Below are 11,003 nucleotides of genomic sequence, written 5' to 3' on the forward strand. Positions count from 1 at the left end.
ACCCTTTTCCAATGTAAAGCAAGTAGATAGTCTTAGATTTCCAATATTTATTCATATTAATATTGATACAGCAGTGACTCAGTCCCTTCTTAGTGAAACATATTTACGTAAAGAGATGGAGCTGTGCTTTGTAAATAGAAAAAAACAGTAAGCTGGGCTGAGGGAAGTGTTTGTAAAAGGGAAGAAAATAGAGAAACCAGGGAATGCCCTTCCCTCTGCAGCAGTGACCTGCCCCAGGGAGAGAGGGGCTGCTGGAAGGAGGACGAGGCAGGGGTCGCCCCTCAGATACCAGCTGAATATGATGAACAATTTCGCTCATTTCATGCTTAAAGACTTGAGAAACAGGAGTTCAGTGTTCAGAGGAGGTTGTTGCTCAAATCATGCCCCTGTTTTAATGTAGGTTTTCCATTTCCTTATTTATCCCTACCCATACAAAGACCATTCTGTTCTTTGTTCCTGTACCGGGGACGTTAATGCTTTCAAATGTCATCAAGTATAATCTTTGTGAAGCTGCACTTTAATGGACTTCCTTCTGGTAGCACAAAGCTTCAAAGGAAGATGAATGACACTACAGTCAATCACAGTGCCCAGAATAGCCGGGATAAGCATGGACACAATCGTCCAAGCTTCATGTGGATTTTTCTTGCCAGCACATTTTGAAGGAGTTGTGGTCTGGTCAAACTACTGCTGGTGGCTGTGTGGGTCTGTGTATGTGCTGCCCTGCCCTTTTTGCAGCCTGGGGGAGGCCAGTCCTGTCCAGCTGTTAAAGTGCACCTCTTTCCCTGTGGAGTGCTTGGGAGTGCTTTGAGGAAGCTGGGAATGTGAGCATTGCCCTCCGGGGACAGAGTCCCCTGTCCCATACAATGGAAGGATGGGCTGGTCCAGAAAAGGCAGAGGGCTGGATAACAGCTTGGAGCTCAGCCCTGGAGCTGCCCCAGCCATCACCCCCCAGGCACTGCTGCTGCTGCAGACACCCAGTGAGCATCTCCCACCCCAGGACATCCCTCTGCCCACCTACAGCAGATTCCACACGGCCCCATGCTGGGCTCCATCACCAGGGAAGGAGAGGATCAGCCTGAGGAGCTGGAGCACCTGTGTTGGGGTGGTTTGGATTCCTGTTAAGGAGGGGCAGCAGGAGCAGGGTCACCCCAGCTTGTCACAACAAGCTGGCAACAAAGCTGCCTGTACCTCCTGTCCAAGGTCCATCCATGAGATGGGGCTGCCCACCTCAGCCTGAATCTGGCCAGGAGAGAAGGCTGGACCTGAGCACAGCTTGAGAGAGTGCTCACAGCACTGGCCTAGCTTTAAATGGAGTCCCCAGTCCAGGGGGCAGCAGATGGGTGCCTGGGGGCTCACCCGAGGCCACTCAGTGTCCTCAGGGCCTCAGCAGGGTCTTGGGTAACTCCCTTGGGTCCTTCTATTGCTGGGGCATAGGAGAGGGGCCAAGCAGCTCTCTTGCAAAGACAGGAAAGTCCCTTTTCACCAAAGTTCTGTGGGGCTGTGCCTGATCCATTAATTTGGCTCTGGGGTGCACTTCTGAAATCCATCTCACAACTTCCCCCACTTTTGGATTGTGTCCTGGAGCAGCTCAGGAGAGGTCTGGCTTGGGCCAGTATCAACCAGATTCCTTTCAGATGAAACCAAACCCAATATGCTCCAGGAATGCACCTCATGCTCCCCAGCCACTGATGGGCGTTCAGGCTGCAGGATCAGCCCAGAGCCTGTCTGGAGCTAAAAAACACCTTGTAAATCACAGAATCATTTAGACTGGAAAAGACCTCTAAGATCACTGAGCCCAGCTGTTAACACTGCCAAGCCCATCACTAAACCATGTCCCCAAGCGCCACTGCTACATGCCTTTTAAATCCCTCCAGGGATGGTGACTCCATCACTTCCCTAAAAAGCCTGTTGCAATGCTTGACAATCCTTTCAGTGAAGAAATTTTTCCTAATATCCCATCTAAACCTTCTCTGGCAAAACTTGAGGCCATTTCCTCTTGTCCTGTCCTCTTGTCCTGATTAAACCACAATACATTTGCTGCCTGAGGGAAGAGCCTGAACACCCCTCCAGCTCCAACCTGCTGCCAAGGAGCTGTAGCCAGCAATAAGGACTCCTCGTACCCCCTTTTCTCCAGGCTGAACCCCCACAGTTCCCCCAACCCCTTCTCATCAGACTGTGCTCTCAGCTCCGTTGCCCTTCTCTGGACATTCTCCAGCACCTCAATGTCCTTCTCGTAGTGAGGGGCCCAAAACTGAACACAGGATTCAAGGGGAAATATATAGTTAATACATCGTGTCCTTGGATATCTGTGTCTGCTCCTGCTGCACTGTGCTTGTGCATTGCAGCCCAAATCCTCCCAGATTTGCCTTTCCATCACATTTTGCTCTGGAGTTGCCCACGGACCAGAGCTTTCCTTTCTACCCTGATGCCTGTGTCCACGAGCCTCTCCCCTCCACCGCGCTGCTCCTTGGCTGCCCAGTCCCCAGCAGCAGCGCTGCATGCGGTGCTTTCCTATCGCCCTCATGAGCTGGGCCCCGAGCTGCAGGGATGGAACTTCCCGGGAAAAGACGAATATTTCCCTGCGGCTCCATGGAAGCCCGGCAGCTCGGGCCACACCAATCCCACACCGCTAGGTGGCAATTGCGGTGTGCGCACGGAGGGGACGGAGCAGACGGAGGATCCCCGCGGCCGGGGCTGGCTATGAATGAGGGGCTGCCCCCGGCTGTCCTCCCCACCTCCGGCTCCTCCTGCCGCCCGCAGCCTCCAGGTGCTCTGGCTTCGCCGGGAGAAGGCTCTGGAGCCGCTGGACGGGCGGCAGGGTGGGCATCGCCGCTGGGATCCCGCGGGCCGGTGAGTAATGAGCGATGGCTAATTGTTGGTGAGCCCGGGCTGCTCCGGGCTGCCTCGGTCCGCTCCGTCACCGCTGCCTGGGGTGGCATTCCCAGGGGGAGCAGGAGCGGGGCTTCATCAGTCAGGAGCTCTTCTGCTTTCACTGTCAGCTTCGTTGTGTTTCACAGCTTCGTGCAGAGTAGCTCACGAGTGACTGGGCTCATCCCAGCCCCTGTGGAGAGAGCAGAGCTCACTCTGCCGCTCTGTTCGCCCTAGCATGGCATGAGAAGTTCTACTAACCTTTATAGAATCACGGAATGCTTTGAGTTGGAAGGGACCCTAAAGGTCACCTTATTCCAACCCCCCCGATCTTCTATGTTTGTGCTGTATCTTTTAATGCTGTAACTTGGGTCCCAGGAGGTTTTGAGCTTTTTTACTACACTGAAGCTGTTTCCAGAGCTGGTTTTTCTAGGGTTTCTCGGCTTCAATGCTCTACTTTGCTGCTGAGGAGCCCATAAACCCACACTGGGCTAATTGTCACTCGCCCATGCTGCGGGCTTTGCTGCTCCTCAGAGATAACTTTGTGGGATTTCTCCTTCCTCACCAGATAAAAATCAGTCATTTGCCTCCAAAACGGTTGTGTCATTCTTGATCTAAGGAGAAAAAAAACAGCCTCCCTGTCAGTGAGGGAATTGTCCTCTGCTTGGGCTTTTTAAAATCTGTTGGGACAGGGAAATCATGTTTCTTCAACACCCTCTGCAATGCCTCAGCTCTCAAAAACTCGGGTCAAGTGATACAGCAGGCAGAAAAGAAACAGAGCCTGAGAAATGCTGAGTGCTCTGCAAAGGAGTCCCTTAAGTAATGATCCTTCTGTGTGGAAGCATCACAGATCTTGGGGATGGATGGCTGGGAGTCAGGAGACGTGCATGCCTGAGTGTCCTGAGGGTGACGGGTGGGTTTCGGTGTGAGGGGCTGATACTCAGGGTGAGGCAGGAAGGAGAAGGCTGAATGACTGTTTATGTCCAGAAACAAATAACAAAACACTTAAAGAACTTAAGTTAAGACAAAAAGGGTAATTTCTTTCTTTCTGTCCTTGAACTAAGACCACCCTTGGCATGAATCACAGCTTTTGAGTGTGTGCCCTAGAAGGCAGCCAGGCCATGGGATGCACTGCCCACTGAAATTCAGCTCCAGTGAGCCTGCCCTTAGTTAAGAAGTTTATTGCCTTTAAAGAACCATTGCTTTGATCCAGCTGCTGAGCACTGTCAGGAAAATACTGCTAAACTGGAAAGCAGCATTTTTTCCTGCAGCCATGTGCCCAAGGGAAGGGGGGAAGTGCTGCAGGAGGTCTGGTCCCAGAACTGTGGCCATCCCGCACACATGCTGGCCACGCGCCCCGAGCGCGAGCCATGGGAGCTTTCTCTTCGCCAAGTGGAGCGTGTCCCAGCTTTCTGCCTGCCACCCCTCGCTCTGCCTTCAAAGGGAGGGGTCAGGCAGCCCTGACGGGTCACTGCCTTGACACGAAGGGCTGCTGGAACAGATAGATTACTCCTGCTGAGTTAACGGTATTGAAAACGACAGAGACACAAACACCCCGGTGATTAATGAGCCGGGGATGGGGAAGTCAATCCGAAAGCCAGGGCAGAGATATCAGCCTTATAAGAAATATGGGAAGAATTCACCCCTAATCTAATCTCACTGAATTCCACAAGTGTGTAAGACAGGGATCATTTGCTGCAGTTCCTTAGGTTGAGAATTTAACAGGAAACCCCCAAGGGTGTGAGATGTTCTCCCAAATCCCTTCATGCCTGTGCACAGAGGCTGGAGAGCAGCTGCCACAGTCTGAGCCATCTCATCTGGCTGGACAAGAGGTGATGCCCAGGCTGTGGTGCTGCCAGCAGCAGCATCCAGCAGCACCCAGCTCCAGGACAGGGAGCTGGAGCCAAGTCTGGGGTGCTTGGCAGCTCTTGCCCTTTGCCAAGCCCAGCCCGAGCCGGCAGGGCTGGCAGAGGTTCCAGATGGGGATTCTGCTGCCTGGCTCTCTGCTGTGCTCCTGTGACACCCTCTCAGGGGCTGTTTACAGCAAGCCTGAAGATTTATTGTAAATCTTGGCTCCCAGACTCTTGGAGCTGCCTCTTCCTCCAAGTTTGGTCTCTCCCCACTCTGGGATTACAGCGAGAGGAAGTTCAGAGAGCACAGGGCAATTAGATCCTTACAGGCACTCACTCACATGGTTACAGACCCACAGAGATCAGTCAGCTGAGTCACCTCCTGGCCTGGGGGGCAGCCAGGAACAGCTTCTGGATGAGGAATAGGGGGACACACCCAGCCTCACCTGCCCTTTTTGAGGAGCCTCCCATTTGGAGGAGGTCAGATCAGGGGATCGTGCTCCCCACTGCTTGGAGCAGGGAGCAAAGAGGGGAGTGGGAACAGGGAGAGAGGATGAAAACAGTGTTACCTGCCCTGGACTGGGTCTCCATCCTTGGTCCTCTCTGGTCCTTTCAAGCCCCCTGATGCCTCCCTGCTCCTGCCCTGCTCACAGGACCTGGCTGAACCTTCTCCAGCACATTTTACCTGGGGAAATTGAAGCACAGGATGGTGAAAGGACTTGTGTAAGTGACAGAGCTGGACTCAGTACAGGGCACCTAGTCATTCTCCCTCCCTAAAGACTATAAGATCCCAAAACACAGCCATAAGCCCCCAGCATCTCCTTGCAGGTAGATGCCATGAATGACAGAGGTTCTGTGGTACCCAGAAGGGAGCACTCTATACTCCTGGCAGAGATAAGCCGTTATTACTTCCCAGTGTAGTTGCTGTAGGATATTTGGGCTCTGCCATCTCCATGCTCCATGTACCCCCGATCTCCCCCAGCTCCACTGTACCTGCAGGCATGCCACACGTGTGTTCCAGGCCAGCACAGCTCCTCTCCACCATCAGCATGGCATGACATGGAGCACAACTGTTGCCAGCATCAGCTCCTGTTGACTTGGGAGCCTGCCCAGGGTCTGGTTTCCCTGGAACGACACCATTCACAAGCACTCAGCTGTGTGGGGTTATTGTTCTGCTCTCGTGTGCTGGCAAGCTGCCATTTATTGTGTGCAGGATCTCCCCTGCTTCTCCCACCGTCGGGTCCAGGTTTATTTCCCCCTTTTCTAGGAGGAGACCACTGATGTCAGCTAACTTGGCCTGGGTTCTTTGTAGTGTGAAAAGGAAAACAAGGGCTTTCGGTTTCAATCTGTCCCTTGCTTGTCCTCTGAGGGAGGAACTGGCCTTCCCACGGTGTGTGCTCCCACATGGGCGGGCGGTGACACCGTGACAGCTCTGCCACCACGTGCCAAGGCCACATGCATGGAGTCAGGCTCAGTGCTGAGCTGCTCTGTGCTCTAGGAGGATGAGCTGCTCTTTGGGGGATGATGAGACATTTGGGGTCAATCCATGCCCTACTGTGCTTTCCCATTTGGCCATGAGCACGTCACTTAGTCCATCTGTGCCCCAGCCCCACACTAGAGTAGTGACAGCCACTGTGGCCTTCCACGGTGGAGCCCTGTGCAGATGAGTTCATGGGGGGCAGAGAGGCTTTCATGTGAGGTAGGGATTGGGCAGGAGGACATGGCACATGGTGCTGTCTGCTTCTGACCCTCTGGAGACACTGGCAGAGGAGCCGTGCTGGGAGGGGGTACCCCCATTTGCGTCCATGTTCCGGGCTGGCTTCTCCCTGTGTTTGCAGGGCAGGGAAATGACAAAAGCAGGGGAGCTGTGTGCTTTGGAGCATCCTGCTGCGGCTGCCCCGGTTCCCCCACGGCAGCGCTGTGACAGCTGCCCAGCTCCTGACCTGTCCCAGCCGCGCTGCACCTTCAGCTCCGCCCGGAGCGGAGCCGGCGTCTCCTGGGAAGAGTGACCGAGTGGCGAGTGACCTGGGGTGAACGGCCCGGCGGCCATCCCAGCGTCTCTGCTGCTCCCTGATCCTGGGAAATAGCCGGCACAGAAGCCGCAGGCAGCTCCCCGGGCCGCTGCCGGGATGCTGCGGGGGATGGCAGGGCTGCCGGCGCCCCGGGAGCCGGCAGAGCCCGTCCGGCTCCCGGGCAGCGCGGCGGGGCGGCTGCCGGAGCCTGCTGCTCCGCAGGGCTCCAAGGCTTGCGAGCCAGAGACCTTACCCGGCGATCCAGGCTGTGATTCCCGAGGAGCCCGGCCAAGAGACTCTGAGAAGAAGCAGATAACAGGTCAGGCACACTCCATCCTCATTAAAATACTTTCTCCGGTGGAGCCCCCCACGCCTGCCCAGCCTGTTCCAATTAGCACAGCGGCCAGGAGCGCCGGGAGCAGGGCTCTCGCTGATGAAAACAAAACACTGCCGAGCTTTCAAGTGTCGGGGGAGGCGGGTGGCCCCAGCTGGGACAGCCAGGAGCCCCGGGAGTGCGAGCAGCAGCCGTGTCGCTGGCAGGCAGTGGTGAAGTGGCTCACGAGCCGGGTCACCGAGCAGAAGAGCAGGTGTTTCCTGGCCAGCTCCTGCCTGGAATGGGGAGATGTGGCCAAGCTAAAAGCACTCTGAGTGGTGCTGAGCATCCCTGTCCAATAGGTTTGGAGATGGGGAGCAATAGTCACAATGTGAATGAAGAAAATCAATGTCACAGATCCTGTGGGCTTGCTGCAGAAAGCTTTGGCATCTTCAGGAAGCAATCAATGTTGTCCTGGGAGTGCTGGGACAGGCTGCAGCCTGCCCAGGGATCAGGAATTCTTTTGCCAGGGAAGTCTCCCTGGAGATGGAGCTGTCCCTCCCAGCCCTTGGGTCTCTGCTGGAATTCTTTGCAGGGGTCCCACCAGGACTCAGCTAAACCCACCACCTCTTTTCCAGAGGCCGCCAAAGGAGCAGCAGCCTGTGACACTGGGTTCCAGCTGGTGACCCAGGGCTGGTGAGCTCTGTGTTGAAACCCCAGGTGTCACCCATGGAGGTTTACAGCCACTCCATGTAAGGAGCAGAGGCAAACCTGCCCCTTGCTGGAGACCATGCTGATTCCTGGCCTTGGAGCCCCTGCCAGGTTTGAGCACATGTGGGAATCACCCAGGCTGAGCCTGGAAAATCTGAAGCCCAGAGAACAACTCCCGTGTGGGGCAGGGCTCCCGAGCCTCCCCAGGGCTGCGCTGAGTGTCAGGCCATGTGGCAGACAGGTGACAAGAGTGGATTTCGGCACTGGGGTATAAATGGCTCTGAGGAATTCAGTACTGCCTCTGGGGACCCCCGAGGCTTTAGGGACCTGGTCTGGCAGCTCAGCAGGCAGTACACAGCCTCTTCTCTGCCTTACTTGGGAACTTTAACACAGCATTAAAGCATGGCAAGCCCCCTCCAATCATGAAGTGCCTCTTCTGAGAAGAGACTGCAGGAGCTGGGCCTGTTTAGCCTAGGGAAGAAAAGACTGAGAGGGAATCTCATTAAGGCATATAAATATCTCAGAGGTGGGTGCCAAGAGGATGGTGCCAGACTCTCTTCAGTGGTGCTCAGCAACAGGATGAGGAGTAATGGCCATGAAGCAAAACACAAGAAGTTTCACCTCATCCTAAGGAAGAACTTTATATTGAGGGTAGCAGAGTACTGGAACAGCTCCCCAGGAGTGTTGTGGAGTTTCCCTCTCTGGTGACATTCCAAACCCACCTGGACTCATTCCTGTGTAACTTGGTCCAGGTGACCCTGCCTTGACAGGGAGGGTGGACTGGATGATCTCCAGAGGTCCCTTCCAACCCCTACAATTCTGTTATTCTGTGAAAGAAATTTAAGCTTCTCTATTGCACTAGAAGGCAAATTGGGAATTTAGTATGTCGAGTCAGCCCAGAGTTTAATACACCAAATTAACCCACACTCGTTCCTCCTCCGTTTTATCCATGGAGGAACCCAATCCTCTATGAATTTGCCACTTCCCACCGGTGTCCCAGTGTGGTTTTCCTACTCCAGGAGCCCTGGGGTGGGCAACAGGACTGTGGCACTGCTCTGTGCTGGAAGCTGCCTGTGCTCTGGCAGCATTTTAGGTGAGAGCAGATGTGCAAGGTGCAATAAATGCCGTGTTTCCATACAGCTTTCTCTGTACATTGGACTTGCTGTCTCCCTGGGGCTGGATGCCCTTGGGGTAAATTAGGAGGAGGAGCAGTGGATGTCCCATTCAAGCAGCACATTCAGGAACATCTAAAAGTCCTGCAGGGACTGGAAGCAGGGGCTGATCCAGCCCTTCACTGTGCCTGTCACTGTGCCCTGAGGCAAGCCCACTGCTGGGCCGCCTTCCCAGCCAGATGCCCGAGAGCCAGGCCAGGTCAGGCTTCACCTCTCAGCAGCAAGGGAAAGGTGGGGACTGAGCCAGCAGCCTCTCAAGAAAGGGATTAGCAGGATGTTAAGGGAAACCAGCTCTTTATCCCTTCATAAACAGTTATTAATACCCTGGCCAGCCTCAGGCTTGGCAGTTCCCCATTTGCTTTCAGAGGATGTGGTCTCAACTGGAGTGTGCCTGCAGCTACTGTAACTTCAGGGGGACAAGCACTGTGCTGTGCTTTTGCTCTGAGGTGTCACCACAGGCAGCCAGGTCCCTCTGGTAATGCCCAGACCCCCAGGCTGTCCCTGCCCCACTGCCATTGTCACCCAGTCCCCATGGGCGGGGAGCCCCCAGGCTGGCAGGGGTGGCATCCCGAGGGTCTGCAGCGTGCCAGCAGCAGCTGGGTGCCTTTGTCCCCACCCGTGGTGCTTGGCACACTGCAGCAGTGCCGTCTGGCAAGGAAGGGTGGTCTGGGGCTAAATGCAGCCAGGGGATTGAATCTCAGGAGGTGGCAGTGGGGGGGATGTCCCGGCTGGACAGGATACTGCTGGCCCGGCTGTGTGATGGCAGAGACGGGGCTGAACCTGGAGCAGCCTCAGCCTTCTGCTGCTGCCCAGCAATCCCTCCTCCAACCCCTCCAAAAATCTCCTCCCTTCGATCTCTGCGGATCTGTGTGGGCGCGTGTGACCTTGTTACTGAAGGTTTCACTGGGACCCCGATGCTTCACAGGGCACACTGTGATGTCCCAATGCCACCCAAGCTCTGGCACTTGGTTTTGCGGTCCCAGCTTTGATGTCATGGAGCAGGACCGTCACGTCCTCCTCCCACAAATCACTCAGCACCACAGGCTCCCTCAGGGATTGGCTCTGCCCCAGCCTGGCAGCTCAGGGGGAGGGCAGGGAGCGCTCACCCATGTGCCGTTGTCCTTCCACTGGAGAAGGTCGACAGCTGCTTCTCCCTGCAGCTGCCGGGGTATCCATCATCCCGCACGGGACCGAGGGACAAGCACAGCCCTGGGCTGAGCAGGGAGGGTTCCGTTCTGCGCGGGCAGGGAGGGGGCAGGCGGTGATTTAGGAAGAGGGACAGCTGCGGGCAGGGGTGCTCGCCAAGGCACGGGGCCAGCAGCTCCGGCTGGGCACGCTCCCCTCACGCGTGGCTCCACATTCCCACGGCACAGAGCATGGGCAGGCACCCAGCTGACCGCAGATGTGTGTGCAGGATGGGCACCCGGGCCGAGTCCTCTGCACCTCCTGCCCTGGCTTTGCTCCTCAGTTTCCTTGCCAGGGTGTGACTGTGTCCCAGCTCCCAAAACTGGCAGAGAGGGAACCACCCGCACCAGGGCTTATGCTGGGAGAGGCAGGACAGTCTCAGGAGCGTGGGGCTCAGGTCTGGGAGCCAGGGCTTGGGTGCTCGGGAACCTTGGGAAGCACCAGACCCATGGAGAAGGTCTTGGCTCCCTGAGGCTCGCCCCTCTCACGGCGATTTCTAGCCCAGCGCTTCTGTCCCCTCGTGGGGATGATCCCTACGGATGGATGCTGACGAGGGGTGCGGTGCCTCTCCTCCCCCCGTTCCTCTCCCTTGAGGTCCCCCAGCTGTTGGGGACCAGCATTTCTCCTCCTGCCCCTGGCCCTGCCAGCCCTGCCGTGTAAGCGGAGAAGGCAGCGGGCTGTCAGCAGCCCGTGGGGATTATCCGGGACACGGTCGGGGCTGTGAAATGAGCGCACACTCCGGGATCGCCGCGGAGCCGAGTTCAGCACGCCCTTCCCGCTCAGAGATAACCTACAGCCCGATAAACCCACTGCTAGGGCCCTTCCCCCTCTGAAATTTGGGCTGCTTTAAACTCTTCACGGCATTGCAACACAAAGGGGTTGTCAGGAGGAA

Source organism: Anomalospiza imberbis, chromosome 11, assembly GCF_031753505.1.
Source record: "Anomalospiza imberbis isolate Cuckoo-Finch-1a 21T00152 chromosome 11, ASM3175350v1, whole genome shotgun sequence".
In the NCBI taxonomy this organism is placed as follows: Eukaryota; Metazoa; Chordata; class Aves; order Passeriformes; family Viduidae; genus Anomalospiza; species Anomalospiza imberbis.